Below are 5,914 nucleotides of genomic sequence, written 5' to 3' on the forward strand. Positions count from 1 at the left end.
CTCAGACCCATTCATCAATTCCCCCAATTTTTTTCTTCGAAAATTTCAAAGGAAGGAAAGTTCAGATCCATAACTATGGGTGTGATTTTGTCGTTGTTGTTGTTCTTTAAGCTGATTTGATTCAGCAGATCTAGAATTGGGAAGAGTGAGGTGAACATGTTGAAGTATTATCCCATATGAACAAACATCTGAAACAAAAATCCAGATACAATAAAAATTGCCCCAAGAAGAAAATTGTTTATGTTGTTTTTTGGGATTGTGTTTGAAAAGAAGGTGATTGTAATTTTGTGTTTGGCAGAGAGTGAAATAGAGGAATGAGTATCAGAATGGAGAAAAAAAAAAGATGAGATGAAAGGGGAAGAGAGGGTTTGAATTTGAATTAACCCTTTCACAACAATTAAAAGAATTTGGGAGTAAAATAAAGTTAGGGTTTGAATAACATTCATGTGAATGAATTCTAGGTTTTTCTCATGAGTTTTTTATGAAGGTAGCTTGAAGATGATGAAGAAGGGGAACTGAAGATGAAGATGATGTAAACCCTAACGTTTGTTGAATAATATTAACAGAAAGGACTAAAACATGTGACAGAGCAAAAATTAAAATACCAAAACGGACTTTTTTTTAGTTATGGGATCAAAGCGATACCAAAAAATTAGTTAAAGGACTAAAATAGCAATTAAACCTACTTTTTATTATGTAATTTTCATGTACAGTAGAAACTCTTTAAATTAATACTCGGTAAATTAATAAACTCTCTAAAATAATAAATTTGTCCGGTCCCGACTTGGGCCAGTGTAAAAAATTGAATAATTCGATAAAATAATAAGATAATAATTTTTTGGGAGATCCCTTTATAATTTTCGGTCCCAAGAAAATCATAAATTAATAATTCATAGAAACTGAAAAAAAAAATATTACACTTTGTTGAAATATGATTCAATAGTTGTTTGTTTTCCTTTAAAGTTCAAGTCTGTTTGGAGCTCATCTCTAACTTTTCTTATTGCATCCAATAGCTGAGGTGTTGTATTTTTGTATTGTATCATAAAGTTGTGAAGAGTGTTCGACGCCATAAGTGCTTCCTTTCGCGTAACAGGCTCCAAAGACACTGTATCATCTTCGTCGTCATCCTCTGCATTGTTCTCAATGATAGTATGCACAATATCTTCTAAACTCTGAACCTCCGAACATGCTTCATTTTCACCTGGGTAGTTCATTAGATTGTCGATATCCATCTTATTACGATAGCCACATTGATTGATCATAGTCTGGAGGTCTTGAGTTTCTTCATCAAAAGTGGATTCATCCAAATTTCCTACAACGTCACTAGCTGAACGAATTTTACAGTGTCGGAAGCAATTCACTATTGTTTCTTTTCGAACATCTATCGTCCAAGCTGGGATTGCCAAATTGATAGCATCAAGGACATTTATCTTCCCTGGATCAGATTATCCCACCTCATAACCTTCCAATATTTTGCGGTAAAACCTTCTATGGTAATGCATCTTGAAAGCTCTTATTAACCCAGCATCGCAAGATTGAATCTTTGATGTCATGTTGGGTGGCAAGAAGAACAACTCAACGTTTCTTAGCCCTTCAATATTTCTTGGATGTGCTGGACAATTATCCACCACAAGTAGAACTCTTCTACCATGCATCATTTGGTCAAATGAACGAACATATTCATCAAAAAGCACACTAGTCATCCATGCTTTTTTGTTAGCTCGATACTGACAATCCAAGCTATTCATGTTGACATTCTTGAAGCAACGAGGCTTTGCATATTTCCCAATAATCCATAGAGGGATTTTTTCAGAGCCATCTTCATTGCAACAAATAACTACCGTCAGCCTTTCTTTATCTTGTTTTCTTCCTTCAAGTTGTTTTGTTGTCAGTGAATGATCAACTTGTAGCCTATAAAACAACCCAGTTTCATCCATATTGAAAACATCTTTCATAGGGAACTGATCAATTTTCTCTCGAATCGATACCAATTTCTGCTCCATGTCTTGTACATCAACAGACCCACTCTCGCCAAAACGACGAAATGACTTTATGCCATGTCAGTGCTTGAATTTCCCAAGCCATCCTGTAGAGAAGTTAAAATCTGAATCATCATGAGGGTACAAGAGTTTCATTGTATCTCTTGCCTTCTGCAAAATTAATTCTCCTATGATATTCACACGTTCTTGATGCTGTAGAAACCACTCATAAACAACCTTCTCCATGTCAGGATATTTTGCTGGTTTGTGTCTTTTGATCTCCGCTCTTCCCTTTTCTATTTCAGCAGAGAGATAGTCATTTGACCGCTTAAGTGTGTTTGATATTGTTCCTTGACTAACTTTCAACTGAAATTTTCCCTCAAGCCATCTCTGCAAGTCTTTTTGTGTGCTTACAGGATTATCTCTCTTGTACTCGCACAACTCCTTACGTATTTGATCTGACATAGTTGATTTTGCAACACCTTTTAGATGAGAAGCCATCTCGTGAGTGAGATATGGTTTGAATACTTTTAACACATTCATGTAATTTATATATGCCAAACTTGCTTAAGAATACATTGAACATTCCACTTGTTTACATTTACTATACACTTCAAAAGTCAAAAGTCATATTTCCAATGGATATGAATACAATATTTATTAATTTACATTGAGTCCCAAGATTTGGTGCAACGTAATTCTAAGAGACATAGACTAATTTGCCTTTTTGTTTGGTATGTACAGTATAATTACTTAAAAACTCTTTAAATTAATAATTATTAATTTATCGATAAATTAATAACTCTCTAATTTATCGATAAATTAATTTCTCCGGTCCCGACATTATTAATTTATAGAGTTTCTACTGTATATATATTTGGAGAAATGATATTTGTACATCCATTTTATGACAATTTTTGTACAACCTTCTCTCTCATACTCACATATTGTTTTTATTCTCTCTTTTCCATTTTTTGCTCTCTATTATTTTTAACTAATAAGAAGAGAGAAAATGTAGGTTTCACAAAAGTTATCACCAAATGGTTGTTCAAATATCATTGCTCATATATTTGTGATACATCACCAACACTGTGGTTGAGGAATAATAGGATGTAGAATTGAAATTGCTTGTTTGGTTCCATTAGGGTTAACCTATTCCCATGTTTTATCCATAACGGGAGATGTTGCCCGTAATACGTGCTGCCACGCCATCTTCTTCCTTTTTTCTGTAGAATGAAACTCTCTCTCTCTCTCTCTCTCTCTTTCATCTTTTCTGTAGAATGGTACACATCAGAGTATGACAAAGGGAGAGGACGATACTTGCACCAGATTTCAATGCTTTTTACAGCCTTGAACATTGTGTTATGTGTATCAGATTCAGATTCACACAGCGAAAGCGAAAGTTGGGAAAGAAACAACACGTAAATGTCAAATCTTTAACACAGCCTGTTCACTTTTTTCAAATTTTATTGTTTTTCTATTGCATGCCTAATTAATATATCACCATGCCATGTCATTGTTATAGTAATTGCAACTTTTTTTCTTTGGATCTACTATTTTTGTTTTTCATATATCTTGCCACTGTACACAACAACTGTATTTGACGAATGTTAAACCCTAAATATATAGATCATTTAATTTGTAATTGAAATGCGAACTTTGACGATACTATATAAGAGAATGTTGGTTTAACAAAGATATTTTTAGTTAAAAATCAGATACATTTACTTTTGTTGATTCAACTTTCGCTTAATACGGCGTATTAAGTGTGTTTAAGCCCTTTGCATTTTCTTTGTAGGTCATATTGAGTGTGTTTAACCCCTCATGCTAGACTCAACTTCTATATGTGCAACTCTTTACTCAGAGTCGTTTATGAGATTTTGGTGGTCTAAGACGAACTGACGATTTGGATACTAACTAATAAATATATATAAACATTAAATTTGATACAAAAAGTTATGAAATTTTTTTAGAACCTAATAAACTCCTAAAAAAAAAAATTAAGGCTCAAATTTCATACTTATTTTTTGGGCCTAGGGCGATCGCCATGCCTGTGGCCCTTTATTTCTTTTTTATTTATACTATTGAATTCACCCTTCCCAATTAAAATGTGTATCGTTTTGTCTGTCCTTAAATATTTGGCTGTTTTTTTGTTTCAAAACCCACCTCGGAATACATTCATTCTCATCCACATGCTTTGTTTTGTAGTTCACGTGCTTTGTAGGGTTTGTGTTTTTTGTAATTATTGATATAGTTTTTCAAAAAAATAAATTATAATATTTGCAAAGAATTGATGAAAAGGGGAGTAGTTGTAAACAAACTTTTGAACGGGCTTTCTGGCGCCCCAAGTCAATTTGTGTTTTGGAGTGGGACAATAAATTAAATAATAGATTTAAATAATTAAAGAAATGTAACCACACAAAAAGTCACACTAGCTATTCTGAAATTCTACCAACAGTCTGCGAAAAAAACAAATGTACAAAGGTTAAAAAGCTTAGAAGTTTAGTTTGCTTAGGTGGTAGTACTATTGAGAGCTTTTTTTTCAAAAATATTATTCATGAGAAGTAATTATTTGGCCACAATCTCAAATAAAAATATTTTAACACACAAATAAAGAAATTAAAACAAAATTGTTCAAGTATGTAAACACAATACAATTATAGCAGGTAAGATGCTCAGTGAAATGTCCATAGAGGAATTCCAAAAGCACTATGAAAAAACACTGTTGAAGCTAAGGTGAATGGATCCCTTTCTGCTGCTTTCTAAGTGTGTCTTTTTATAGGCCTCGTTTCCTTTGACCTTATGGGCCTATCATTGGATGTTCGTGCCCATTAACCCTCTGAGATCCACATAGCTCGTCCATACATGTACCATAACACGTGGAGCTAATCACTTTTCTTTTGCATTGCTCGTCCGTACAAGGCACATGGAGTTAGGGCATGTGCCCCACATCACTTGTCCATGCAGGAAGTGTGACACATTATGAGATACCTCAAAGAGGAGGACCACAAGGTTACTTGGATAATAACTTATGAACGATCAAGTTGAGCTAGACTTTTTGTAGATGGGGGATCGGATGACCTGAACGATTGAGCCAAACTAAGCGTTTTGAATGTGGAGCTCACATGACCTGAACGATCAAACTGAATTGTACATGTCGAATATTCAATGCATAATAGAGTCCATATGACATGGTCCTCAATACCAATCCATAAATTGAATTCAATTATGTTAATTGATGTGATTATATAATTTTATTTCAATTTTTTTTCTTCATTTTATGTCAATGTAGCCAAAAAAAATTGCTCACTTTCAGATCCAATTTTAAAAAACTTTTCAATTTTGAGGTACCGTTTGATAGGATATATAGGGTGCGTTTGTTTTATCTTTTATAAAAATATTTTATGTTAAGAAACTCTAGAGATTTTAGAAAATTTTTAGCTATTTTTGTTTGTTTACAACCTATAAAAATCACTTTCTTTTATTAAAAGGAAGACTTAAATGCTCTTTTGGTCCCTTAAGTATTTATTTGATATCACTTTGGTCCCTTAACAAAAAAAGACCGTTTTAGTACTTTAATTTAATTTTTGTTACACTTTTTAGTCCATTCAGTTAGGTTTAATAAAAAACGTTAAGGGTGGTACACGTGTCGTTTTGACATTGGCTCTGGAAATTTTATTATTTTTTAATCATCTTCATCAAAACCTTCGTCACATTGATCAATTAAATCCAGGAAAAAAAAAACTACTAAAAACAACATATATCACCAGCACAAACAACTCATATCATCACCAACAACAACAACAACAACTCAAGTTGAAGCTTTCGTGGCATACACAAAACAATTGAACCTATAAGAACAACAACAACTTAGATCGAACCAGCACCCACCAAATCCGTACGATTTGAGATCCAACTGATGAGTCAATAATTAG

At 33.3% G+C, this 5,914-nt stretch overlaps 1 pseudogene; it reads right to left on the reverse strand.

Moving 5' to 3' along the window:
- Positions 1–717: 717 nt before the first annotated feature.
- Positions 718–2,480, reverse strand: LOC112417568 (CENP-B homolog protein 2-like; annotated as a pseudogene).
- Positions 2,481–5,914: the final 3,434 nt, after the last annotated feature.

Source organism: Medicago truncatula, chromosome 8 (assembly GCF_003473485.1).
Source record: "Medicago truncatula cultivar Jemalong A17 chromosome 8, MtrunA17r5.0-ANR, whole genome shotgun sequence".
Taxonomy (NCBI): Eukaryota; Viridiplantae; Streptophyta; class Magnoliopsida; order Fabales; family Fabaceae; genus Medicago; species Medicago truncatula.